Here is a 19,618-nt window from a genome sequence, read left to right as displayed (position 1 = left end):
TCCCTCAAAAATACCATATGTCTTCTGTGAATCTTATTGGACTTCACTCCCTTAGACAAAAGCCACAACCACAAATTCCTTCAAGACAAGTCCTTCTCTTTATCTGCAGAGATGACTGAGGGACACCACCCTTAAGCTTCTTAGAAGCCCTACTGCTAGACTGGACAGATATCCAAGGCACCACTTTGTATCTTTCTAAGATCTTAAGCGATTTTACAGCCACACCCTCAGCTTCATCTTTAGACCATCTTGTTTTCCCACCATCGCTCTGAATTTGATCTCTGCCCAAAACCCCATTTCTCAATTCTCTTGATGTTTTTCTGAAAAAAATTCATCATTTATTAACATAAAGAGACTGATAATTCCCAAAACCAGCAATTCCTGTGACCCCTTGTGTTTACTGTTCTACCTGTCACTTTACCTTTCACATTTTACTATAATCAGCAAGAGGACGGCAGGCAGCACATTAACACTCCACCTGGAAATCATTTCAGCTAGAGCATCTAGTTAATTAGGTACAATTTATAGGTATAAGGGAGTGACTATCACGTGAGAATCACTGGGACCACTTTAGAAGCTGGCTACAATACATGTACAATAAAGAACAAAGAGCCTGAACCAAGATGGTTGAGTAGAAGGACGTGCTCTCACTCCCTCTTGCGAGAACACCAGAATCACAACTAACTGCTGAACAATCATCGACAGGAAGACACTGGAACTCACCAAAAAAGATACCCCACATCGAAAGATAAAGGAGAAGCCACAATGAGACAGTAGGAGGGGCGCAATCACAATAAAATCAAATCCCGTAACTGCTGGGTGGGTGACTCACAGACTGGAGAATACTTATACCACAGAAGTCCACCCACTGGAGTGAAGGTTCTGAGCCCCACGTCAGGCTTCTGAACCTGGGGGTCTGGCAACGGGAGGAGGAATTCCTACAGAATCAGACTTTGAAAGCTAGTGGGATTTGACTGCGGGACTTTGACAGGACTGGAGGAAACAGAGACTCCACTCTTGGAGGGCACACACAAAGTAGTGTGTGCATCGGGACCCAGGGGAAGGAGCAGCGAACCCAGGGGAGACTGAACCAGACCTACCTGCTGGTGTTGGAGGATTTCCTGCAGAGGCAGGGGGTGGCTGTGGCTCACCATGGGGAGGGGGACACTGGCGGCAGAAGTTCTGGAGGGACTCATTGGCGTGAGCCCTCCCAGAGTATGCCATTGGCCCCACCAAAGAGCCTGCAGGCTCCAGTGTTGGGTCACCTCATATCAAACAACCAACAGGGAGGGACCCCAGCCCCACCCATCAGCAGTCAAGAGGATTAAAGTTTTACTGAGCTCTGCCCACCAGAGCAACAGCCAGCTCTACCCACCACCAGTCCCTCTAATCAGGAAACTTGCACAAGCCTCTTAGATAGCCTCATCCACCAGAGGGCAGACAGAAGAAGCAAGAAGAACTACAATCCTGCAGCCTGTGGAACAAAAACCACATTCACAGAAAGATAGACAAGACGAAAAGGCAGAGGGCTATGTACCAGATGAAGGAACAAGATAAAACCCCAGAAAAACAACTGAATGAAGTGGAGATAGGCAACCTTCTAGAAAAAGAATTCAGAATAATGATAGTGAAGATGATCCAGGACCTTGGAAAAAGAATGGAGGCAAAGATCGAGAAGATGCAAGAAATGTTTAACAAAGACCTAGAAGAAATAAAGAACAAATAAACAGAGATGAACAATACAATAACTGAAATGAAAACTACACTAGAAGGAATCAATAGCAGAATAACTGAGGCAGAAGAACAGATAAGTGACCTGGAAGACAGAATGGTGGAATTCACTGCTGCTGAACAGAATAAAGAAAAAAGAATGAGAAGAAATGAAGACAGCCTAAGAAACCTCTGGGACAACATTAAACGCAACAACATTCGCATTATAGGGGTCCCAGAAGGAGAAGAGAGAGAGGAAGGACCTGCGAAAATATTTGAAGAGATTATAGTCGAAAACTTCCCTAACATGGGAAAGGAAATAGCCAACCAAGTCCAGGAAGCACAGAGAGCCCCATACAGGACAAACCCAAGGAGAAACACGCCAAGACACACAGTAATCAAACTGGCAAAAATTAAAGACCAGGAAAAATTATTGAAAGCAGCAAGGGAAAAACGACAAATAACATACAAGGGAACTCCCATAAGGCTAACAGCTGATTTCTCAGCAGAAACTCTACAAGCCAGACGGGAGTGGCATGATATACTTAAAGTGATGAAAGGGAAGAACCTACAACCAAGATTACTCTACCCGGCAAGGATCTCATTCAGATTCGATGGAGAAATCAAAAGCTTTACAGACAAGCAAAAGCTAAGACAATTCAGCACCACCAAACCAGCTCTACAACAAATGCTAAAGGAACTTCTCTAAGTCGGAAACACAAGAGAAAAAAAGGGCCTATAAAAACAAACCCAAAACAATTAAGAAAGTGGTCATAGGAACATACATATCAATAATTACCTTAAACGTGAATGGATTAAATGCTACAACCAAAAGACACAGGCTTGCTGAATGCATACAAAAACAAGACCCATATACATGCTGTCTACAAGAGACCCACTTCAGACCTAGGGACACATACAGACTGAAAGTGAGGGGATGGAAAAGATATTCCATGCAAATGGAAATCAAAAGAAAGCTGTAGTAGCAATACTCATATCAGATAAAATAGACTTTAAAATAAAGAATGTTACAAGAGACAAGGAAGGACACTACATAATGATCAAGGGATCAATCCAAGAAGAAGATATAACAATTATAAATATATACGCACCCAACATAGGAGCACCTCAATACATAAGGCAACTGCTAACAGCTATAAAAGGGGAAATCGACAGTAACACAGTAATAGTGGGAGACTTTAACACCTCACTTATACCAATGGACAGATCATCCAAAATGAAAATAAATAAGGAAACAGAAGCTTTAAATGACACAATAGACCAGATAGATTTAATTGATATTTATAGAACATTCCATCCAAAAACAGCAGATTACACTTTCTTCTCAAGTGCGCACAGAACATTCTCCAGGATAGATCACATCTTGGGTCACAAATCAAGCCTCAGTAAATTTAAGAAAATTGAAATCATATCAAGCATCTTTTCTGACCACAATGCTATGAGATTAGAAATCAATTACAGGGAAAAAAATGTGAAAAACACAAACACATGGAGGCTAAACAATACGTTACTAAATAACGAAGAGATCACTGAAGAAATCAAAGAGGAAATCAAAAAATACCGAGAGACAAATGACAATGAAAACACGACGACGCAAAACCTATGGGATGTAGCAAAAGCAGTTCTAAGAGGGAAGTTTATAGCAATACAAGTCTACCTCAAGAAACAAGAAAAATCTCAAATAAACAATCTAACCTTACACCTAAAGGAACTAGAGAAAGAAGAACAAACAAAACCCAAAGTTAGCAGAAGGAAAGAAATCATAAAGATCAGAGCAGAAATAAATGACATAGAAACAAAGAAAACAATAGCAAAGATCAATAAAACTAAAAGCTGGTTCTTTGAGAAGATAAACGAAATTGATAAGCATTAGCCAGACTCATCAAGAAAAAGAGGGAGAGGACTCAAATCAATAAAATTATCAATAAAATTAAAAATTAAAAAGAAGTTACAACAGACACCACAGAAATACAAAGCATCCTAAGAGACTACTACAAGCAACTCTATGCCAATAAAATGGACAACCTGGAAGAAATGGACAAATTCTTAGAAAGGTATAACCTTCCAAGACTGAACCAGGAAGAAACAGAAAATATGAACAGACCAATCACAAGTAATGAAATTGAAACTGTGATTAAAAATCTTCCAACAAACAAAAGTCCAGGACCAGATGGCTTCACAGGTGAATTCTATCAAACATTTAGAGAAGAGCTAAAACCCATCCTTCTCAAACTCTTCCCAAAAATTGCGGAGGAAGGAACACTCCCAAACTCATTCTATGAGGCCACCATCACCCTGATACCAAAACCAGACAAAGATACTACAAAAAAGGAAAATTACAGACCAATATCACTGATGAATATAGATGCAAAAATCCTCAACAAAATACTAGCAAACAGAATCCAACAACACATTAAAAGGATCATTCATCATGATCAAGTGGGATTTATCCCAGGGATGCAAGGATTCTTCAATATATGCAAATCAATCAATGTGATACACCATATTAACAAACTGAAGAAGAAAAACCATATGATCATCTCAATAGATGCAGAAAAAGCTTTTGACAAAATTCAACACCCATTTATGATAAAAACTCTCCAGAAAGTGGGCATAGAGGGAACCTACCTCAACATAATAAAGGCCATATACAACAAACCCACAGCAAACATCATTCTCAATGGTGAAAAACTGAAAGCATTTCCTCTAAGATCAGGAACAAGACAAGAATGTCCACTCTCACCACTATTATTCAACATAGTTTTGGAAGTCCTAGCCATGGCAATCAGAGAAGAAAAAGAATTAAAAGAATACACATTGGAAAAGAAGTAAAACTGTCACTGTTTGCAGATGACATGATACTATACATACAGAATCCTAAAAATGCCACCAGAAAACTACTAGAGCTAATCAATGAATTTGGTAAAGTTGCAGGATACAAAATTAATGCACAGAAATCTCTTGCATTCCTATATACTAATGATGAAAAATCTGAAAGAGAAATTAAGGAAACACTCCCATTTACCATTGCAACAAAAAGAATAAAATACCTAGGAATAAATTTACCTAGGGAGACAAAAGACTTGTATGCAGAAAACTATAAGACACTGATGAAAGAAATTAAAGATGATACCAACAGATGGAGAGATAAACCATGTTCTTGGATTGGAAGAATCAATATTGTGAAAATGACTATACTACCCAAAGCAATCTACAGATTCAATGCAATCCCTATCAAATTACCAATGGCATTTTTTACGAAACTAGAACAAAAAATCTTAAAATTTGTATGGAGGCACAAAAGACCCTGAATAGCCAATGCAGTCTTGAGGGAAAAAAGTGGAGCTGGAGCAATCAGACTCGCTGACTTCAGACTATATTACAAAGCTACAGTAATCAAGACAATATGGTACTGGCACTAAAACAGAAATATAGATCAATGGAACAGGATAGAAAGCCAAGAGATAAACCCACGCACCTATGGTCAGCTAATCTATGACAAAGGAGGCAAGGATATACAATGGAGAAAAGACAGTCTCTTCAATAAGTGGTGCTGGGAAAACTGGACAGCTACATGTAAAAGAATGAAATTAGAACACTCCCTAACACCATACACAAAAATAAACTCAAAATGGATTAGAGACCTAAATGTAAGACCAGACACTATAAAACTATTAGACAAATGGGACCTAATGAAACCTCAAAGCTTTTGCACAGCAAAGGAAACCATAAACAAGACGAAAAGACAGCCCTCAGAATGGGAGAAGATATTTGCAAATGAATCAACGGACAAAGGATTACTCTCCAAAATATATAAACAGCTCATGCAGCTCAATATTAAAAAAACAAACAACCCAATCCAAAAATGGGCAGAAGACCTAAATAGACATTTCTCCAAAGAAGACATACAGATGGCCAAGAAGCACATGAAAAGATGCTCAACATCACTAATTATTAGAGAAATGCAAATCAAAACTACAATGAGGTATCACCTCTCACCAGTTAGAATGGGCATCATTAGAAAATCTACAAACAACAAATGCTGGAGACGCTGTGGAGAAAAGGGAACCCTCTTGCACTGTTGGTGGGAATGCAAATTGATACAGCCACTATGGAGAACAGTATGGAGTTCCTTAAAAAACTAAAAATAGAATTACTATATGATCCATCAATCCCACTGCTGGGCATATACCCAGAGAAAACCATAATTCAAAAAGACACATGCATCCCAGTGTTCATTCCAGCACTATTTACAATAGCCAGGTCATGGAAGCAACCTAAATGCCCATCGACAGACGAATGGATAAAGAAGATGTGGTACATATATACAATGGAATATTACTCAGTGATAAAAAGGAACGAAATTGGGTCATTTGTTGAGACATGGATGGATCTAGAGACTGTCATACAGAGTGAAGTAAGTCAGAAAGAGAAAGACAAATATCGTATATTAACACATATATGTGGAACCTAGAAAAATCGTACAGATGAACTGGTTTGCAGGGCAGAAATTGAGACACAGATGTAGAGAAACAAACATATGGACACCAAGGGCGGAAAGTAGCGGGGGGTGGTGGTCGTGGTGTGATGAATTGGGAGATTGGGATTGACATGTATGTATACACTGATGTGTTGTTGCATTACTGTCAACAAACTATTTTCTCTTACATGCTGAATCATTTTGTTACACAAAGTCTAAATCCTCATTAAAGTATATACTCCATCTCTCTAGGCTCTCACCCTGCCCAAAGCCACTTTCATTCTTACTTAGAGGACCTTTTCTTATATAAGTATCTTTAATGATAAAATTTCAAGTGTGATGACTTCCAACATGTAGAGGGAATACTTTGTGTCAAGAAACCTTAATGCCACAACAGATGGGGAACTGTCTGCTCATAAGATCAAACCAGTTAGACCCACTTCTGCAGAAACTTCCTGAGTGTACAGGGTCAAGAGCTGTCATAAACAAAAATGGGTTCTTTAAATAAAGACAAGACTAATAAAGAGATTTACTACAGAATCCCTGAATAAGATCAAAATCCTAACTAATTCTAAAGAAGAGTGAAGCTGTGCTCAGGCCTGTGACCTGAGGGCCATACCAGCAACATCTTAAACCAAAGCTCCCAGAATGGCATCACTTGGCAGTGTTTCCCATCAATGAACCAAGCGATCTTCCCATGCTCAGTCTGACCTTTTTTCCCAGTACAGCTCTATGCCTACTTTAAGCCAGATTCTTCCATTTTCAAAAGAGCCTGTTATCCAGTTCCTCTGAACGTGAGGACAGGATGGTGCCGGTCAATTTATCCTAAGGCCACGAGGCTTGGTGACCTCAACTTCTTTTCTATTAATGACATGGCACCAAAGCCCCTACTTCCTCTGCCTCTGGAATTGACAGTGCCAGGAAGTTAGCAGGTACGTGCCAGCAAGCAAGAGGGTGTAAGCACTGCTGGAGGTGGAGAAATGAAGTCCATGCTTTAGAGTGACAGTGTCCTGTCAGCCACATCAGAGTGACCAAAGGGGCACGCAGAATTGCCGCTCAGGCAATGCTGATGGGGATCGAACTGGAGAACAGCTGACCTAGCCTCTTGCTGCTCAACGTGTGGTCCACACACCATCAGCACCGGCATCACCTGGGAACTGTCAGAAATGCAGAAGCTGTAGCTCCACCCCAGACCTACTGAATTGGAATGCACATCCTAAGATACTCCTCCAGGTGATTAGTCTTTGTAGACAAGTTCTCTGGCAAATAACAAAATAAGGACACTCTTTCCAAATATGATCTAAAGCAGTGTTTCTCATTAGCGTAAACACGAAACACCTAGGCATTATAGAGCTCACATTAGACCATCACCAAAAGTGAATTGAATTGCATTCTTATGATACACTAATTGTGGTCATTCAAAATTATTTTAAAGCAACTCCCAAGCAGCAATGACAATATATCCAAATTTGCCTTTTAAGTATACCGTTTCCATTAAGAAAGCAGTTTAGTCACAATGTTGATCAGCTAGCCCTAGCTCTTTTTAATTGTTTTGGAAAATTCATCCTCTATTTTATGGCTTAGTTAATAAATGTAAGCTGTGAAGTTAGCACACCTACAATCTATGACTCTAATATGTAGGTAAACACAGAGATTCGACTTCCATCCTTATTTGTGAAGAAAATAAGCAGCTAGTCTTTAAGTTGTCCTTGGGTCCTTATTTCTCTACAAAGAAAAAGGCTCGGTCACTTGCCGGTAAGAAAGGAATTGAGGACAAGGAGAGCAGTAAAGTTTTGTCACATGTGAAAATAGGACCCAACCAGAAATGCTTAAAAGGAATCGCCAGGTGACACGGAGGGCCCGGGGCTTATACATGATAACTGTGCCAGCAGCTTGGTGGTTTGATTTTACCCCAGCACTGTCTAGCGGAGCTAGGAGCAAAACCAGACCAAGAGAGACAGACTGAGAGCTGGCAGGTTAGGGCAGCAGCAGGTCAGAGGGATGGAGGGCTGAGCGCTCCGGTAAAAGGCTAGTTATTCTCTACACCTGCGTCCGTCTTCCTGTCCTGCCCCTAGGTTCTTCAGAACCTTTTTTTTTTTTTTAGATTCCATATATATGTGTTAGCATACGGTATTCGTTTTTCTCTTTCTGACTTACTTCACTCTGTATGACAGACTCTAGGTCCATCCACCTCACTCCAGGACGAAGTGAGAGAGTAGCATGGACACACATACACTACCAAATGTAAAATCGATAGCTAGCGGGAAGCAGCCACATAGCACAGGGAGATCAGCTCGGTGCTTTGTGACCACCTAGAGGGGTGGGATAGGGAGGGTGGGAGGGAGACGTGAGAGGGAGGAGATATGGGGATATATGTATACGTATAGCTGATTCACTTTGTTATACAGCAGAAACTAACACAACATTGTAAAGCAATTATACTCCAAAAAAGATGTTAAAAACAACAACAACAACAAAAGGCTAGTTATTGAAATGCTTAATCAACTCAGGTTACAATTAACTACACAGGAGCCATAACAGCCTTTGTCAAACTGCAGCATGAAGTAAGGTACGGTCTTGCATATTATTTCTATTAAACTTTACATCAAAAATGAAGTAATTCTAAAACTTACCTACTCTGTTAAAAAATAAAATAAAATAAAAAAGGTGCCGACATAGATTCTTAAGAAGTTCTGCCAGAGAACAGATTGGTTGGTTGCCAGAGGTGGGGGGACGGGGCAAAATGGGAAGAAAAGAAAACAAAGTTCTGTCCTCAAATTATCCATGTTGTATGTTCCAAAGTGAAACAAGTAATTGCTTAGATCAACGTGTCATAATGATGCTAAAATGCATGTTTTATGAATCAATAAAGCATGTTTAATGAAGGAAAACTACACAGTAAAACTTTGGAGATGGTTGGGAATTCGTGTTCCTTCAGTGCCCCCGCCCCACCCCCTTCAGAGACTCTTTTACAGGTGATATGTCTGGATCATCAGCCCTTTTTTAAGTCTTTCCAAGCCCAGGAACTCCTTGCTTTACGAGGCTGACTCACTTTTAGTCATTTCTATGTCAAAAAAGCCCAAAGACTTCTCACTGTAATTATAAAATATTGATCCTAACCCTGCCTACTTAATGCAAAATGAATCTCATCTTTCTCCCACAGGAGAGCCCCTGAGCTTTCCTACTTCATACACTTCATGTGTTCCCTCACATCTTCTCTTTAAATATCCCTGGTTTCCTCAACATCTCTGGTCCCTCATGTGACATTTTTCCATTCTCTTATTATCCCAACTGGTTCTCCATAGAATAGCTAATTTTCCCAATAATCTCAACTTCCCATGAAAAGAAGCTTACAAAGTCTAACTGTTCCCATTTTACACACGGTGAAACTGAGGCCTAAGAGGTATGTGACTTGCCTAAGGTCACCCAGTAAGTAGTGAAGCTAGGATTCAAACCAAGCAGTTCAACTCAAGTGCATGCTCTTAACCACTGTATTAATTTCCCATTGCTGCTGTAACAAATTACAGTTTAGTGGCTTAACACAAGATAAGTTTATGATTTTACAGTTCTGGAGGTTAGAAGTTCAAAATCAGTCTCGTTGGGCTAAAATCAAGGTGTCGGCAGGGCTGCATTCCTTCTGGAGGCTCTGGAAGAAAATCGATTTTCTTTTCCTTCCCGAGGCTCCCTTCGCTCCATCTTCAAAACCAGCAGCATCGGGCTGAGTCTCTGTTCCACTACCATTTATCTGGTTCTCGCTCCCTCTTCCACTTATCAGGACCCTTGTGATTATACTGGGCCCCCATGGCTAATCCAGGCTCCTCTCCTGCAACCCTAATTCCACCTGCAACCTAAGCCCCCCTTGCCTTGCAACATATTCACAGGTTCAATGGGCTAGAGTGTGAACATCTTTGGGAGCTGTTCTGCCTACAGCTACCAAGCCTCCTTAAAAACAGATTCCTGTGTGCTATTCCCTTCTCAGAGTGAAGCATCTGTAACTCAAGACAGGACTCCAAGTGTGGTTAATTATCACAAAAAAACATCACTGTAAAGGTCATTAATAATGGTCATCTTGTAAAATGAGGATAATGGAGTGATTGTGAGGATGGAGTGAGGAAACAGATATGTGATTGGCACAGTTTCTAGCATATAGTAAGTGATCAGTAAATGGAGAGAATTTACCCAACTTCTCTCGTTGCAGACCACAGGTACTTTGTATTGTGGCATCTATATTATACTGTCAGCTGAGATCACGTACAGTGGCATAGTCACCTCCTATGAACTGACATCACAGTTCATAGGAAGAAGACCTGTTAGTTTTAACAGACCAGGAAGCTAGTCAAATTTAGAATAAAAATAAGGTGGATATAAAGAATCTGAATTGAAAGTCATGTGATCCCTATTAGTAAGGTGTCACAGAAAAAGGCATAAAATGCATGATTCCATTTGTAGCTAATATAAAATCACAGAATTCATGTGATTGATTTTTTTCAATAGAATACAGTGGAAATATATTCCTGATGAATATCCTTTTGGAGACTGAGGCCCATTCGGATCGTTTTTAGTTTCAGTTTTTGATATCCAGTACATGAGCTATGTGTTATTGCTCCAACATCTATAAACTAGACTAAGTAAATTTCCCATGTTTTCATCCCACCATTTTTTTTAAAAAAATAAAAATAGGGCAAGTACAAGCCCTAAGGCAAACTGCCAGAAACCTCTCTCCAAGTTTACATGGATTTACATTCAGGTCCTTAAAACTGAGTATTTTTTCTCAATTATTTAAGATATCGCCTACAGACATTATTATCTGGTCCGCTTTTCCATCTCAACAATACCAAGGCTACAACAACAGACACATTACAGGAATTAAGACAGATGCCTAAAAGGCCAAGGATGGTCATATGAATAAATCAAATACAAATGAATAAAATGGGCATAATGTCAAAGAGATGACAAAAGAGAACAAAGAAACCAGAGGCTCCCATCCTGTCTATGGGACACCCCATATAATGGTTGCCTTGGGGGAATACAGGCCTGCTGTTACCAGATTCACTGCAAAGCTAGGGATGAAGATTTTATCTAAAATATGAGGGTATGCAAATGTTGATTTAAATTTTTAAGACAAACAAAACCTGTGTAAGTCAAGCAAAATCCACTGTGGGCCATTTCATGACCTCTAGTAGGTCTCCTGGACTCTCCATGGGACCAGCCCAGTGATCTGTTGCTTTAGAGCATTTGTTTGTGGTGGACAAGGCTGGCTTCTAGTGATTATTTTCCTTCTTGTTAAATAATCACAAACCATCCCTTTAATCATCTTTTCCATGATGTTGTTAGGGAATAGCATCTAAAATCAACATTGACCACTTTTTTGGACATTTGCAAATCTGCCACCTTATGCACATTGTCTCATCCTCCACAGGGTCTCTTGATTCTCCCCTCCCCTCCACCAACCCTCTGCTCCATATGTATTATGTCAGTAAACTACTAATACAAAAACCCTGGCTTCTCTATCAACCCATAAGTAAGTCCTACACACTCTTTCCATCAAAACATTTGGAAACTCTGACCACTTCTCACCATTCCCAATATTGCCACCACATTCTCTTGCCTGAACTACTGTATTAGTCAAAAACAGAACCGGGCTTCCCTGGTGGCGCAGTGGTTGAGAATCTGCCTGCCAATGCAGGGCACACGGGTTCGAGCCCTGGTCTGGGAAGATCCCACATGCAACAGAGCAACTAAGCCCGTGAGCCACAATTACTGAGCCTGCGCGTCTGGAGCCTGTGCTCCACAACGAGAGAGGCCGCGATAGTGAGAGGCCCGCGCACTGCGATGAAGAGTGGCCCCCACTTGCCTCAACTAGAGAAAGCCCTCGCACAGAAACGAAGACCCAACACAGCCAAAAATAAATAAATAAAATTAAAAAAAAAAAAAAAAGAATTATTTAAAAAAAAAAAAACAGAACAGGATACATATATAAAGAGATTTATAATAAGGAATTGGCTCATACAATTATGGAGGCTAAGTCCCACAATCTGCCTATCTATAAGCTGGACACCCAGGAGAGCTGATGGCATAATTCCAGTCCATGGACAGAGCCTGAGAACCAGGAGAGTCCGTGGGATGGTATAACTACAAGTTCAAAAGCTAGCAGCCTTGAAACCCAAGAAGAGCCAATGTTTCAGTTCAAGTCTGTCTGAAGGCAGGAAAAGACCAATGTCCCAGCTCATGCACTGAGGCAGGAGTAGCTTCCTCTTACCCACAGGAGGGTTGAACTTTTGGTTCTAGGCAGGCCTTCAACTGATTAGATGAGGCCCACTCTCAATAGAAAGGGCAATCTGCTTTACTCAGTCTACCAGTTCAAATGTTAATCTCATCCAAAACACCCTCACAGACACACCTAGGATAATATAATAATGTCCGACCAAATATCTGGACACCCCATAGCACAGTCAGGTTGACACATAAAATTAATCATCACAATTACTGAAGCTGTTCCTTAACTGACTTTTCTGCTTCTCAATTTCCTTCAGTCCACTCTTCAAACACCAATCTATGATCTTTTTTTCATTTTTAAGTTTTATTGAGACATTAACTCACATACTATACAATTCATCCAAAGGGTACAATTCAATGGGTTTCAGTGTATTCACAAATATGTGCATCCTTTATCACAGACAACCAATAATTTCTAACAACAAATTAAATTACTCTCAAAAGTCCCCAATGGCTTCTCATCCCCAGTGGCTTAGGGTAAAATGCAGTCTACTCACCAAAGCCCACAAAGCCCTATACAACCTCGCTGGCCTACCTCTTTGCCTCACTCAGTTCCAGACGCAGAGTCCTCCTTAATGGTCCAAGTTTGATCCTGCCTTGACCCCGCCCCTCTTTTCCTTCTCTCTGGAAAACTCCCACCCATCCTCATATCTTCCCACTCCCTCACTTCATTCAGGTCCCTGATCAAATGCCAGCTCCTGAAATAAGATACCCCTGAGCACCTTCTCTGTAATACTTCTCATTCATGCACTCAATCATTCTCTACCCATTCACTTTATTTTTTCAGTATAATTAAGGTCATTGACAAGGTATTCTAGATTCTTCATGGTAATTATTGGCACCTGACAGGTTATTATCGACTTACTGACTATGCTCCATTAGGGAGCAACTTTCTCTGCCTTACTTGCGGTTGTGTCCCAAGTTCTTAGAACAGTACCTGGCACGGAGTAGGTGTTCAATATTTTTAGGAAAGGAGGGATAGTCATGGGCCTAAACCCCATCAAGTAACCAATGCCCTGACACCAGTCTTACACCTGGGTTCTATTTCATATTAATGTCATCTGCTCTTCCTTTTCCAATTTCTACATTAAGAAGATGCCTAAAGAGAGATTGTTCAAAGGGTCTTTGTATCTGAATAAAACTGTCGTGTATGACATAATCTTACTCTGAATCAATTTTTTTTTAACTATAAAAGTTAATCACAGTGTTGCTTTAGGAATTCTAATTCATTAACGTTTTGAAAAAAGTTGCCCTCAAGGCTGAAAGTTGGCGCATAAATGTTCATCTTAGATTTAAAAACGAGTAGGTTTTGGAACCATAGGGAACTGTTCCTAAATTTGTGCCAACATCATGACTAAGAGATTATGGCTAGAAATAAAACCAGAGTTTCCTGATTTACAGTGCTGCATCATTATGAGGGCATTGTAACCAATTTCAACGTTGACACTGTTTCTAAGTTTCTACTCTTGGTGATACTTAATTTCAGTTGAGAGTTGGAGAAAAATAGGGTGACAAGGAAACTTGAGGAGATCTCCTAAAAATACTTTATATAAATAACTCAGTCATCATTGACTTATTTATATGCCATATACATGGAGGTGTTAAGGCATTTGGATATTTAATATCTAATATTTGTTACCTTGAAGACATCCAATGCACATCAGTCTGTTTCCTCAGACTTGATTACTGGATAACCCCAAACCATTTCAAAATACAGATGGTGATCCACAGAAATTCCAATAAAAGATACATTAGAAAAAAATTATTTACATTAAAATACAACCATGGAAAATGTCATTTCAAATGCACAAAGTGATCTTTTTTTTTAGTAGTGGTTAACTTTTATGCTATGATTTCTTACACCAGTGAAATAGTACACTAAAAATGGTAACATTATAGTACTCTTCTGTCTTTATTAAGAAAAAGTACTCCATATTTGTGTTATTGGTGTTTTGTTTTCAAAGAAAATGATGAGATTGGCATGCTAGTAAAATAAGAATAGTTTAAATGTTAGTGTTACACAGCTTGTAACAGTGGTTCACCTTCCCTTTGTAATAAAAACATTTCTTTAATAGAGTTTTAATCATGAGACCACGACTGAGCAGTTTTAATCAAGTGTATTGATATAGTTTAACTTTCACTGTCTCATTAGGAAATGAAAGAAAAGAAAAAAATCTTTTAACTCAAAACTCCAAGGTCTGATCCAACATATATGAAATTATTCTAATACATAAGAGGTGAGAAATGGTAGTTTATAGAAACATTTAGCCTTTGTTATTTATCAACTGTGAGGAAATCAAGAACATGAAAACTAAGAGTTGAGGCAAGAGTAGGGTTATGGGAGGGACCTCCATGTTGACCCCCATCCATATAAAGATGGGGAGCAGGGCAGTCAGAATCAGCTCAGTATGAATCCTGCTCTTATTGGCTAAATAATCAAATTGGCAAGGATGAGTGAATCAAAAAGAATTTGCTTGGTGGAAGCCTCTCCCAAATTTACTAGGTGGAAGATCTCCTTCAACAAATCTACAAAGTCAGCAATAAAATTCAAGACCAGAAAATAGACACTACTGATCTTACCATTAAATGGTTATTTTAAACTAGCTCTACACCATTTTCCCCTCTCTTCCCATGCTGCAGCTTGTTATCAGTGTTTTGCATATATTAACATCCAAATATTTTCACAAATGCATCTTGCTTATTACCAACTAGAGAGATATTCCCTCTGAGACACACATTGGGTTTGACCTAGTACAGAGCAACTCTCAATCACCACTCTTTCAAGCAAGGCATATATTCATACTGGCTGCTCATGCAAGTCACATTGTAATATTCCTTGAGTACTTTCTCTTCAACCATACAAAATTCATTCCTGCCTCTTACCCAGCAAAGTACCACCCTTGAATGAAAATAGTAATTATATTTGTACTTCTTACATTATTTCTACTTGGAAGAGAAAGGAAAGGAAACAGAAGAAAGTTTTTTTCTCCTGAAAACAGTCTGTCTCGAGGTCTCACATTTTGATTTTATTTGTAGAAAGAACTCACAAACTCAGCGTTTCACAAACCTCCCCTCTCCCAACCCCTGGGCTTATTTTACTAAAAAAAATTTTTTAATAGGATAAATATAGTCATTGCTTAAGAGTAGTTTCCAGAAAAGTGCATGATAAAACCTGGATCAGAATATTTAAATTTTATAGCTGATTCCTCAGGTGAATTTTCTACTACAGAGGAAGGGAACAACTAGATGTTTCAACAGTGACCTTGGCATAGACTAGGTTGCACTACTTTGCTGACACCCAAGTGTATACGTGAGTGAAGATGAATGAATCAGAAGTAATTTTACACAGGTACAAGAACACTGACCACTAATAACCTTCTGAAAAATGGCAGTAAGAACAGACCCACAGACTTGACTTATTTCTGAAAATAACCATTATGAAGGCAGGAGAAAATGACACATCTAACAGCTTAAGCTAGCTGGCATCTTTTGCCCATTTCCTACATTCTACAGCACTCCTGAATGAGGAGACAACTTTCCCAGCCTCTGTAGTCAAGCTTACACATTCCACTCTTAAAGGAATCTGAAAGAATAACACTTTAGAGCAAAGATGTTCAAATTGAGCCCATATTTTTCATGCAAGTCCGGATATACCAAGGATTTTTCTACTAAGCCCACTGACAGACACAAACATTCAAACAAACAAATGATTCAAACTAAATTTTCTAGGATACCATTGCTTTTCAAAAGGAAATCACAATTGAAATGCCAAGCATGAGAACAATCAAATCTGTAGTCAGTCAGCAAACTAGCCCATGTAAAAGGGTAGGGTTTACTTTCTTGATTCTTTAGCTCTGGTTCTCAACCAGGGATGATTTTATGCCATAGGCATTGGCAATGTCAGGAGACATTTTTAGTTGTCACAAGGAGGGGATGGAGGGCACAGTGCTACTGGCATCTATTGAGTAGAGGCCAGGGCTGCTGCTCAACATTCTACAATGCACAGGACAGACTCCCACAGCAAAGAATTATCCAGCCCAAAATGTCAATAGTACCAAGGTTGAGAAACCTTGCTTTAGAAAATACAAGTAAACCATTAGGGGTCCAAGATGACTATAAGTCTTATGGTTAATAACTTCCTTGATGTTTTCTACACATATTGTATCGCATGCACACTACTGCAGATGGTAAATATTATTCTGGTTCAACGGCTCTTTTCACCATCAGAATATCTTGCCTGTTTCTCAGGGTTTTGTTTTGAGGTTGAGTTTTTTAATTCTCAAAGTTTTGGTTTTGAGTTTCAATGATTTGAACATACCCACGTTTAACACCAGCTAATTTTTTGGAAGACTCAAACTCTTGGGTTAGAATTTTTAAGCACGGCTTTATAAAGAACAAAGAGAATTTAAAGGATAGGGGAAAATGTATTTCTTTACAAAACTCAATCAAGCAAGGAAAACTGTATCTCTAGAAGATCTATGAGAACATGATTACTGCCTTCCTAAAGAAAAAAATAATCATATAATCATATGAATGTTTTAAGTAAAGCATTCAATATATTTCTAAATCATCTTAACATCTCCCTCTGTGTTGTCATTGCTCAGGGGATATTCCAAGTGTTTCACACAGGTCCATCTGCCATGGGTAAATCCACAGCCTTGGCTTCAAAGCTAAATACACATGGCAGTGGACATGAAACAGAGAAAAGTCATAACTGAAGAAGAGAGTAAAAAAGGGAGGAATGGAAGAGGGGGCTTGGAGCGCTACACTCACATAGCTTAACAAATCCTTGCACAGAAATTGTGTAATTATTGCTGTATTTGACTTAACTTGGTATCTACCCCACACAAACTTCATTCATGAAACCACCTCAACCCACACACCAGAACTGAACAAACTAAAGGAAATGAATACTCCTGACCACAGACCAGTTAGCCAAGACCACTCTCTCCCTTAAGGAACTCACCTACTAGCTGGCTACTGACCCATGAGATCTGTAGCCTGGAAAGAAAAAGGTAATCTCAGGGGCTTCCCTGGTGGCGCAGTGGTTGAGAGTCTGCCTGCCAATGCAGGGGACACGGGTTCGAGCCCTGGTCTGGGAGGATCCCACATGCCGCGGAGCAGCTGGGCCCGTGAGCCACAATTACTGAGCCTGCGCGTCTGGAGCCTGTGCTCCGCAACAAGAGAGGCCGCGATAGTGAGAGGCCCGCGCACTGTGATGAAGAGTGGCCCCCACTTGCCACAACTAGAGAAAGTCCTCGCACAGAAATGAAGACCCAACACAGCCATAAATAAATAAATAAATAAATAAATAAATAAATAAGTTCAAAACCTTCATCTGTTTAAAAAAAAAAAAGATATCTCTATTAAGAAAAAAAAAGAAAGGTAATCTCAGACTCACAGATCTCGAAATCAAACTTATGGTTAGCAAAGGGGAAATGTGGGGGGAAGGGATAAATTAGGAGATTGGGATTATCATATACACACTACTATATATAAAATAGATAACTAATAAGGACCTACTGTATAGCACAGGGAAATCTACTCAATATTCTGTAACAACCTATATGGGAAAAGAATCTGAAAAGGATTGGATATATGTGTACGTATAACTGATTCACTTTGCTGTACAGCTGAAACTAACACATTACACAACATTGTAAATCAACTATACTCCAATTTAAAAAAAAAAAAAAAGAAAAGGTAATCTGATCCATTCAGATTCCTCTCTTGGGAAACGCAACTAAGGGATGCCATTTCCTGTTAGAAATGGGACAGAAAAAAGTAATCATGTTGAACGCAGCTGCCACGTTTATGCCTGAGCACTAGATTAATGAGAGTCCTCTGGAAAATCCTCACAATAAAGCACTCTTCCTCTCACTTAGCTTGAAAGCATCTTTGCTCTTTGTTACCAAAAAAGCATTAACTACATGTAAAACTGGTGGATCTGATTAAAGTCTTTGAATGTACCAGTGTGAATTCCTGGTTTCGATATTGTACCAGAGTTATACGAGATGTTACAATGGGGGAAACTGGGGTGAAAGGCACAGAGGACCTCCCTGTACTGCTTTTTTGCAACTTCCTCTGAATCTATACTTCAAAATAAGAAGTTTTTTAAAAGGCAAGTATTAACTAAAACATTTACCTATCTGTATTAGTTTCCGAGGGCTGCCATAACAAAGTACCACAAACCGAGTGGCTTAAAGCAACAGAGATTTACTGTCTCACAGTTCTGGAGACAAGAAGTCCAAAATCAAGGTATTCACAAAGCCATGCTCCCATGAAACCTGTAGAAGAATCCTTCCTTGCCTCTTTCAGTTTCTGGTGGTTTGCTGGCAATCTTTGCTCCTCCTTGGCCTGTAGATGCATCACGCCAATCCTCAGTTGTCACATGGCTTTCTTCCTGTGTGTACCTGCCTTCACGAGGCCATCTTCTTATAAGAATGCCAATCATATTAGATTAGGGTGCCTACCCTACTCCATTATGACCTCTGTTCCCATACTCCATGTGACAACCCTATTCCCAAATAAGATCACATTCTGAGGTACTGCAGTTTAGGACTTCAGTATATAGGCATACCTCAGAGATATCGTGGGTTGGGTTCCAGACCACCGCAATAAAGCAAGTCACATGAATTTTTTTTTGTCTCCCAGTGCATATAAAAGTTATGTTTATACTAACTGTAGTCTAGCAAGTGTGCAGTAGCATTATGTCTAATAAAGCAACACACATACCTTAATTAACAAATACTGTATTGCTAAAACATACTAACCATCATCTGAGCCTTCGGAGAGTCAAAGAAGTAACATCAGAGAACACTGGTCATGGATCACCACAACAAATATAATAATAATGAAAAAGTTTGAAATACTGCAAGAATTACCCAAATATGACCCAGAGACATGGGGTGAAAAAATGCTGTTAGAAAAATGGCGCTGATAAAACTTGTCTGATGCAGGGTTGCCACAAACCTTCAATTTATAAAAAATGCAATATCTGCAAAGTGCACTAAAGCGAAGCACAATAAATTGAGGTATGCCTGTACTGCATCTTTTTTTTGAGGGGGGAGGGACACAATACAACCTATAACACTGAGAATAACTCAAGCCATCTGAAAAAACAGAGTACTT

The 19,618-nt window shown here is 39.5% G+C and overlaps 1 protein-coding gene across 22 annotated transcripts in view; it reads right to left on the bottom strand.

The window, feature by feature from the left end:
• LMO7 (LIM domain 7) overlaps positions 1–19,618 on the bottom strand; it is a 195,354-nt gene that overhangs the window by 98,475 nt on the left and 77,261 nt on the right. The gene's annotated exons all lie outside the window — the stretch shown is intronic.

Source organism: Balaenoptera borealis (genome assembly GCF_965194805.1).
Source record: "Balaenoptera borealis genome assembly, chromosome: 18".
In the NCBI taxonomy this organism is placed as follows: Eukaryota; Metazoa; Chordata; class Mammalia; order Artiodactyla; family Balaenopteridae; genus Balaenoptera; species Balaenoptera borealis.
The sequence above is the reverse complement of the archived record's forward strand: the minus strand, read 5'-3'. Positions and strand labels throughout refer to the sequence as shown.